The sequence below is a fragment of the Centruroides sculpturatus genome, unplaced genomic scaffold, assembly GCF_000671375.1.
Source record: "Centruroides sculpturatus isolate CEXI.00-Female unplaced genomic scaffold, Cexi_2.0 scaffold70, whole genome shotgun sequence".
NCBI lineage: Eukaryota > Metazoa > Arthropoda > Arachnida > Scorpiones > Buthidae > Centruroides > Centruroides sculpturatus.
In genome coordinates this window covers 514,840-525,197 of record NW_019384571.1, presented here as the reverse complement: position 1 = coordinate 525,197, position 10,358 = coordinate 514,840, and the positions used below count along the sequence as shown (strand labels likewise).

Here is a 10,358-nt window from a genome sequence, read left to right as displayed (position 1 = left end):
GGGACTATTTTGTACGGGTAACTACACCACCACCGCATTTTTTATTAATTTTTTTTTCACACAACTGAATTTTGATCTTTTAAATTGAAATACCTGATTAAAGGGTGGCCGAAATTTTTCTCCGCCCCGGGCGGCTAACACCCACGGTACGCCACTGCGCATCTGAACTCGTCTATCAAAAAATTGGCGCATGGTATGCAAAAGGTTGGCCACCCCTGCTGTAGAGAATTTGTAACTGAGGTGAGTTTTTTACCGTTTCATTATAAAATTGAAATGAATTCTTTCAAGTCTTGAAGGGAACTCATTCACCAGAAAAAGTATTTTTTTATTTTTCTTGAAAAGTTCTGGTTTTCTGTAATTGACACTATGGCATTACACTCTTCATATGCAGTTTAACATCTAAAAATGAGTGGTGCTAAACTCTTTGTAGCTAGCTGAACTGAAGCTGAAAACAATGTGTTCATCTAAGGATGCATATATACCAGCAAGCAATGATTTGTGATATTGTCACAATTCTGGGGGGCAATTTTTCATCATAATGTCCTCAATTTGAATAGTGTCTTGCTCCTGTACATCATACCTCTTGGAGTCACATCAGTCATCTAATTCCATTCAGGAGAAAATGAATTAAAATAACATGACTTCTGGTCTAAACCAGAAGTTCATATATAGGGTATGTTCGTAAAGTCGAACAAGTTAAACGAGAATGACATCATCGTTATTCTTATTTCATTAGACTTTTTTCGAACGATTTGTTTTTAACTAAATAGATGTTTCTAAAATCGAAGATACAAATGTTGCTAGTGCAGCCTTATCCGAAATATTTTTCTTAGATTGCTTTGGATGGACAGTTATTTCAATCATTTCATCCTTTAATTCACAATTTAAACACTCGAGAGATTCAGAAACATTGATATCGTCAGGTAACATTTTCTTAACGAAGTAAACTAACTCTTTCCTTTGAGTTTTGTTCGAAACGTTGTCACCACAGAGCATGCGCACTGAGTGAGACTACTACTTTTCGATTAAAACTTTTAAATTCTCCTAAATTAACATTTAGCATTAAAACAAAATGCTTAACTATTTCTTAAGTATGTGCTGAATTCGTAAATCCTTACAATTATATTAAGAAGAAAACATAATTATTTAAACATTTTTATGATAAATGTTTTATTTTGACAAAAAGAACATTTCATTGAGCTGCAATTTGAAAAAATTGTAAACCTATAAATTTCCACTGTCGTCTGTCTTTCCTTAGCTTGAGAGTGGAGTTAGGTAGATGAAAGCAGAGACAAGACATTGAAAGATTTGGGACAGGAGGCCCTGATTAACTATATACAAAAGTCTGGTTCAAACCAGAAGTTACGTTATTTCAATTCAGAAATTTTCTCCTGAAAAGAGTTAGATAGATGACAAGCACAACTCGACTGCTAAAGGAAAAGTGTGATGTACAGGGGCAATACACTATTAATTTGAAAGTGAAGAGTATATGTTTTAAATTAAACAAGTAAGGCCATTTTTGGGACAATACCATGTCTCGAAGACTTATTACTAAGCAGGATCACTTCAATGCTCACGGCAGGTCTCGTTCTCATTCTCCAATCTTCTTGGGTATTGCTGGTTCTGAGCGCAATCGTTCAAACTTCACCAGCCTCAGCCATGGCTATGAGGCATTTCTGGTGAAATTAACCTATCCAATGTCAAAGTTTCTTTCTGTTGTGTGTCGCCCTGAATTGAATTTTTGTCAATACCTAATGAAAATTTCCTGTTTTTGAAAGCATTATCATGGTTATTGTATCATTCAAAATTATTTTTTTTATTTTGCACAAACAAAATAAATATATTAATAAATGTAAAAACAAAAAAAAAATTATATTTTGGAAGTTAGTTTTAATATAAAATTATAACGACTAGTGCCATCTAGTTTCAAAAATGTTCTGATGAAACGAGATATCTTGGGTCAACCGGTCAAGGTCAGCAGGTTGCAATGAGAGAGGTGTTGGGAATAATGCAGGACAGGTAAATGGGTTTTTTCAAAGATTCATTAGTCAAAATTCAATTTTGCAATGTTTGCATTTCCAACTTCCCAACGAGCAATGCATACACAAATCTCACGCTAGCACCTGTTTGTAGAAAAAATGTCACCATTTTGTTTTTTATTTTGACTCGGTTCTCAGTCCCCTGAGTATTTACAGGTTTATTTTTATGTGCACATGATTTCGGCACCAAATACTATGTGCCAAATTGCAACTCCTGACATGTACTCCTTCAATCTCTAAGGTGTCCAGCCATTGATGGCACTGCAATTTTATAAACAAAACAGTCTTGTCAATAAATTTTAAAATATGATTAAAAATTGCTGCCCAGCATTGTGACAATGTCACAAATATTTGCTTGTTTTAATATAAAATTTATGTTTGAATAAATTTAAGCTATAAAGAATTAACTTTTTGAATTATAAATTAAACCTTTAATAAAATTAAAGTTTAAAATTTTCTTCATAAAATTAATTTCAATAAACCTAACTAAATACAGTTTTTAAAAGTATAAACAATTTGAGATGCATAATTTCAATCAATACTAAAAAAATTATGACTTCCATTCATTTAAACAAACTTAAAGTTTCTCTGTGAACACCATTTCTTTCCATTTCAACAATTTGATATGGGACTTGATGTTGCTTCTCTATGAATTAAGTGTTTGGAATGATGCTTGACAAAACAATTTGCAAAAGTATTTTTTGCACGTTTTTGATAGCTTGAATTTTCTAGATCATTACAATAAAATTCTATTTGATTAATAGGACTTGAAATAGTCTTATTATTCCTAATAATACTTTCATAAAAATTCTAAAACTAGATTTATTTCTGTCATTTTAAAAGCTGAAGAAAGACCTTATCAGAAGAACAGATAAAAAGATAGCAAAATTTTCATGCTTTAACAAATTATGCATCTCAAATCAATTTAGCAAGTGTTACTCATTTTGAATTTTTGACACTGAAAAATTGTTTGTTATAAAAGTATTTTGTTAAACAATTAAGAAAAAACTTTAGAACATATAAAAGACATTTTAAAAAGTCCAAAAGAACACACACACACACACAGAGAGAGAGAGAGAGAGAGAGAGAGAGAGAGAAAATCTTAGATAATACCAACTGCAATAACCATCAGATTTATTCCTGGTAAATCCCACATTTCTGATGTTTGTGTTTAGATTCATGGTGTCATTAAATTTCATCACCTTTTCTCTCAACATTTCTTTAAAAAATTTATTTTATTTTTATTTATTTATATACTATCCTATAAACCCAATCCATTATATTTTGTAGAAAATAAATGTTTGCAAATTTTTCTATATAAATTTCTTTCAAATGACTAAGAAAATAAATAAATAGGATTTATCATTTTTATATTATGACTAATTTCCCTTGTCTAATAATAATAATAAACGAAACTCAGCAAAAATTAAACAGAACATAATTTTATTATTGACATTATTATTATTTTCTGTTTAATTTTGTTCAAATTATTGTAACTTTTTAAACATAATTTCGTCAGAAGTTTCATTTGTTTTAATATTTTCATTTTGTAACAGCATCATTAATTACTTTTTAGAATTTTGCCAAAAGTCAATGATTTTAATATTCATTTGAACCATCAATGTTCTTTGGTTTAAATTTTTCATGTTTGTAATCTAATAATATAAGATGAATGTACAGGTCTACAAAAAAATCAAAGAGAACACTTTTAAGTGAACATTGTAAAGTAACAAAAGTGATTTGCATAATGATGTGGGTGATGTTTAAATCATAGAAAGTCTAGCAAGTGCATGTGTGCATTCTGCACAAATGCACTTGCTAGACTTTCTATGATCAGTTATCTAGGACAAAATGGTGAATAATAAAATAAATAATGAAACAGTTGGGATACTTAGGACTCTTAGAAGTTGAACGGTTCTTCAAATAAGTTCAGAAGAATTTAAGAATGAAAGGACAATGCATTTTCATTGGACAGATTTTGAACATTAAAAATGGTAAGCAGAGAGCATCAGACAAGGATCAAAGCAAAGCAGTGGTTGTTGAAAATGTACTGCAGGTCTTGGCCATTCTATTATCTGCTGAAAAAAAAAGATGGCAAAAGTTTATCACAACTGACAAAACTTCTTCTTGAAGCTTAAATCCCAAGGCAAAAGGAAGATCTGCTACATTAACAAGAGCCAAAAATCACTCTGAACTCAATCTGCAAGGGGTTATGTTTTGGGCTGGAATTTCAGCAAAGGGAGTAACGAAGCCCATTTTAATGGAACATAGGACAAAAATACTGGACATACTGAGAAAGACAATTAAATGTAAGAGTTATAACAAAATAAAAGTGTTCACTTTCATTTTTTGTAGGCCTGTAATTTCAAAAACAAATCTAGGAAAAAAAATCATTTAGTGTAAATCAACTTCAACCTGTGATTGGAATTCAAAATTGGCACCATTAGATAACCCACACACCCTTTCAAATTATCTTTCAAACACAGATAACCTGTGGGTTATCCCCAAAATTATGGTACTATCATTACAATTATCTCTATTAGATTAACAATATAACTTACTAACTCTGAAATTATTTGTAAAATGTATTAATAAATCTGCATGTAAATATAAGTACAGTAGACCCCTCTATAATATGGTAGATACGTTCTGTATTATATGAATTCGTGTTTTATAATCACTTAAATACATGAGCCAATCACAGACCGGCACGTATGCAGTTTACAGAGTATGGCTGTTTGAAAGGTTTTCCTCCATAAAATTAATCCAATCTAGATTAATTTGACTCAACATTTCCAAAACACGTATAATTTTTTGGGAATAATGCATATAAACTATGCTATAAACAAAAACTTGTAGGATTACTTACCGAGTGTGCACCGTTCGACGACGCCATTGCTTAAACTTGTTTTCGTCGTGGAGCGGCGTATCAAACGGCAGGTGCATGTTTCCTGATAAATTATTTTTCTGTGAAAAATTTGCTGAACTTTTGAACATCATTAATATAAATATAATTTTTATGGCCGTTAAATAATGAATAGTTTTTTAGTATGTCCACTGCTCATTTAAACTCAACGATTTGTGCAATATCCTCTATTGGTCTAGATTCGACCAATCCTGTCGCGACACGAGTCGGCAATGACATTTTACTGTATTTTACGAGTTTCTTTTAGCGTGTTTATACGAATATTGTCACAATTTTTTCACCGTTATATATGAATCCATATTATATGAACCCATTTTATAGGGGGGTTCTACTGTATACATAATATGATCTAAAATATAAATACATAACATTCAGCAGAATATTTGGAAAACAGTAAATTATTGTATGTAGTTCTATAAATATTATATGCAGTTCTATAGATATAACAACACTTTTAACAAAAATATATCAAACAAACATGCCTAATAATTTTTATGGATTTATTTGATGTAGAAAGAAATGCAAACACAAACTGAATTAATAATAAACAAACAAACAAACAAGCATATACAGACACAAAAAAATAAGACATGCAAAGGTAAAAATATTACTCACTCTTTGATTTTGCCATAATGTCTGCAGTATAGAACAGATAAATTAGCAGATTCAGATTAAACAGGAAGTTGGCTAAATGAAAAAATAAGCAAATAATAAATAATAATAATAGTTTAATTTTTAAAAATATATGAACTCATTCATTTAAAAAAATGTAAAACCAAACTTAACATTTTAAATAACTGTAACTTTTATTAAATAATTAAATCATCTTAAACATATATAAACAATAAAATAAACCCAAAATCATTTGTCAAATATGCTAATCATATATTATTAGATTATTTTGGGCTATAATTCTGTCATAGCCTGAAAAAATGATACTTCAATGTTTTAAATCAATTGCTAAGTAAATTATTACCAACTTAAAATTGATTAAAAATATAACAGCATTATAGTTTAAACAAATATCTGGTTTTTTTTCAAAGTAATTACCTTAGTTACTTTAAATAAACTTTTTAAAACAATCTCAGACTGTCCTTGATATTCTACTAATACTGTTCAGAAATAGAATTAATCTTACAGATAGTCTTCTTAAAAAAATTTCCATAAAGATCTTTCCTCATTTAGAAATTAAATTATTTCTATTCTAATTATATTTACCCTTTATTTCATAATATAACCATAAATGCTTAGCTTAAATGCTATCTTTGTTGTGTTCTGTCTTAGTTTGAGAATTTATGAGTTCAATTTCATAATTCAAAAACTTTTGAATTATGGAGACCTATTACTAAATTCTCATATAAGGAAGACAATTTAAAATAAATTTAAAGTGAACCTTTATATTTACATTACAGGGGTGGCCAACTAGACATGTTTCAGCAACCACACTCAAAAAAGTCAACATCAATAAAGCCAATGATTATGCAATGTAACAAAATGTAACACTGATATTAATAAGTGTTATACCAATATAAAATTCTTTCTGTAAATTGATGAATTTTAAACAAAAATTCCAGAACAGTTAGAAATATTAAAATTGCAACAAAAATTTGAAATTAGTTACAGTGAACATATTCAAAAAAAATTCCAGAACATTTAAAAAGTTTCAACTGTCAATGCAAATCTTCAATGGAAATGCCTAAAACTGGCCACTTAATGGACCAAAAAATGTTTGCACTTAGGATTTTGCAACATTAGGTGGCTACTGGAAATATGTGAAAAGTACTAATATACAGTATGTGTCACACATTTCCATAATAATTCTAGCTTTTAATAATTCATGTAGTCTATGTTATAAACTGAAACACTCAACCTCAGTCTCCTGTCACTTTTGTGGATCTGCTAAAGAGACACCTCTGCATGTCATTTGTGAATGTACAGATTGCTACTCACATAGACTTGTTCATCTGGGTTTCACATCATTAAGCTTCAGTGAAATCCTTCAGCTTTCCATTACAAGTCTTTTCTTTCTTTTAAGAGATCAGACTTCTGACTAAACCTCCATGGGGTGCATAATGGACCTGAGGTTAATTGGCAATATTCAGCAGATAGAAATTAGGTGGGTTTGGAGACTGATGATGAGGAGCTGGAGCAGGACTATGCTCTTCCTATGGCTTCCACACTTCTGTATGGCAGTTCCTTTGTTCTATATGGATGTCTGCCCTCTATGGCAGTCCTGGATTATTGTCAGCTGCCTGCTAATAAAGCAGTTTTGCTTTTTTGTTGACTGCCCTGAGAATATGATTTCTCTGCCTTTTATTACAAATCTCTCTCCAATTGGATTTTTGTATTCATAACATCTGACGGGATATTATTTCTGATACAAATGGACAGATGTTTGTCAGAGATGTGTGATAACATCTCTCCCAAAGGAAGTTTTACTTCCCTTTCCACAAATTTTACAAAAATGTGTTGAATTTCTCGCTAGAATATTAATTTAATTTGCCAATCAATTTAAATAAAACTTTCTCTGGCCTATAATTCTCACACAAGTGTACATCACTGTGTCAACTATGTGACATTTACTTCTTTAGAAAGTTGAAAAATTTCATAGAAGAACTTCAGAACAATTCAACTCTTCTCTAAGAAAATTGAGAATGCCACAACCAGGCATATGACAATTCATGCACTGGTACACAGTCAGTTACTGGCACCTATCTTTAACAATATCCTATTGTGTACCTTGTACCCTCACAATTAAAAACAGAAAAACAAACTTTTCTAAATGTTAATGACTTATCTTAATGATGGTACAAACAGAAATTGTGGTTGTGTCATAATTCCTACATTCATTTGGTGCACATGACATAGAAAAACAATATACTTTGTATGCTTTTATGACAATTACAACCCATCAATATGTATAAAATTTGCCAGGGACCATATATGGATGATTAAGGAAAACTATGAGGGGTGTACAAAAAGTACTGGAACTTTATTTTTCTCGCATAAACCAATGAAACGCAGGAGGCCTCCTTCGGTGGAGATGTGGAGGGGACAGTCATGCGCAGTCCTGAATTTTTTCTCACCCGCAGAAAGCATAAGTCGCTGGCAGTCGGCCTATGAGTGAGGATGTGTAGTGAGCACCCATCAGATTCCAGTAAGTTGGAAAATGACTGAACAACATGAGCAGCGATATTGCATCAAAATTTTGCCAAAAGCTTGGCAATACCCAAGCGGAAACAATTTGCAAGATTCAACAGGCTTTCAGGGATAGTTCCATGAGCAACATATGGATAAAGGAATGGTACAACCACTTCAAAGATGGCCGCACATCAGTGGACAGCGAACCATGTTCAGGCAGACCCTCAAGAAGCCAAAATGAGACTGTCATTCAGCAAGTGCAGACTTTGGTCATGGTGGACCGTTGTATCACAGTCAGAGAACTTGCGAATAAGAAAGGAGTAAGCATTGGATCGGTACATTCAATTTTAACTGAGAATTTCGTTATGAAGAGAGTGTCTGCGAAATTTGTGTCTGCAGATTCAGACTTTTGTTGCCAAACAACGTTCCTGTGGTTCGTCATGCTCCGCACTCTCCCAACATGGCTCCGTGTGACTTTTGGCTATTTCCCAAGCTGAAAATGCCACTAAAAGAAACCTGATTTGAATCAAGAGAAGACAACATGCAGAATGTGACGGACTGGCTGATGGCCATTTCAAAAGATGTGTTCCAGCAGTGTTTCCAGCAATGGCAGGAGTGCTAGGAGAAGTGTATACATTACCAAAGAGACTACTTTGAAGGGGATTAGGGTTTTGTACCTCAAAATCAATAAATGTATTTTTACCAACCAAAGGTTCGATACTTTTTGAACACCCCTCGTATATATAATAATTCACTATCTTCCTAATCGTATTTCTTGTTTATAAGTAAGTTACTCAGCTGAAAAACAAATAGCTCAAAAATCATCATAGTTTATAGTTGGAAACAAAAATAACAAAATTAAGAGAACAAAAAAGTTTCAGTGGATGTAAACACATGTGAGTAAGCATTCTACCTCCTGCAACCAACTATTGCATGCTGCTAACTATCAAACATTTAAGATAGTTCAAATTTTGACTAAAATAAGAAAAATTGCTAATTTTTGTTAAAAAACTCAGTTTTTGAAATAACATACATAAAATTACATATTATTTCAATATCTACCAATTTCCTGAATCTGAAAGCAATCCTTTGTCGTCACCTAAAATCAAAGTTTTCTTCAATAAAATAGAAAAGTGGATCCTAGGGCTTTATAGGGGATAGTTTTTAGTGCTCAGAATAAACATGCAAAAGCTCATCAAAATCTATGAAATATATTTCTGAGTATCTCCTTGTTAGTTCCATGGACTTTTCCATAATGTGTCATGCATAAACCAGTGGCATATTATAGCTTTAAGAGGCCCAGGCAAATGTGAATTAGGGGGACCCATGTACAGTACAGTGTTTTCAGACATTTTTCTTCAGGGAATTTTTTTTGGAGAAAAATTTTCTTACAAAAGATTGGTTTGGGATCCCTGCTATTGGGAGCTCCAAGCAATTGTCCTTTTTGCCCATATAATACCACACCACTGGCACATACTTACATAACATTTCAAAAAAAAAAAAACTGTCAAATTATTTATTATCAGGCTATTATAAGGCTGATAAATAATTAGACATAAATCAATTTGACTAAAGGTAGATGGTTACACTGCCATCTCATAATAAATTTAACTCTTTAAGCTCTAAAAACTCATTCTATCTTTGTTGCTAATGACTAATTGTTTTTAACCCTGAGCTACAAAAAACTTGTATAGCAAAACTAGTGTAACAACTTTTCAATTGGCCTATTTCATTTTTAACCAATAAGATTGATTTCGGCCGACTTCATGTTTAAAGAGTTAATAGTTCTGGGAGTGTAGATTATACAAGAGTCCAGTTAGAGTAATTGAAAATGCAAGTGCACAGTAAGCAAGAGTTGCAAATTGAAGTTTGTAGATAGACACTCAGTACAGTCGACCCCCCTATAACACAGTAGATACGTTCCTGTTTTTATGAATCCAGCTTCTAGGAGTCCAGCCAATCACAGCCCGGCAAGTGTGCAGTTTACAGACTACGACTGTTTGAAAGGTTTCTTCCATAAAATTAATCGATTCTAGACTAATTCGACTCAACATTTCCAAAATACGTGTAATTTTTTGGGAATAATCCATATAAACTATGCTACAAACAAAAAATTGTAGGATTACTTACCGAGTGTGCACCATTTGACTACGCTGTTGCTTAAGCTTGTTTTCGTCGTGGAGATTGTCATCGAATGGCGCTCGCGTGCTTCCTGATAAATTATTATTTTTGCGAAAAATTCGCTGAACTTT

The 10,358-nt window shown here is 31.9% G+C and overlaps 1 protein-coding gene across 1 annotated transcript in view; it reads right to left on the bottom strand.

Annotated features, from left to right (window-relative positions):
- The window catches only part of LOC111624189 (R3H domain-containing protein 2-like), a 282,865-nt gene that overhangs the window by 139,820 nt on the left and 132,687 nt on the right, over positions 1-10,358 (bottom strand). The window contains exon 5 of the mRNA XM_023367000.1: positions 5,581-5,652. The gene's annotated coding sequence lies outside the window, so the exon portion shown is untranslated. The remainder of the gene's footprint in view (positions 1-5,580; positions 5,653-10,358) is intronic.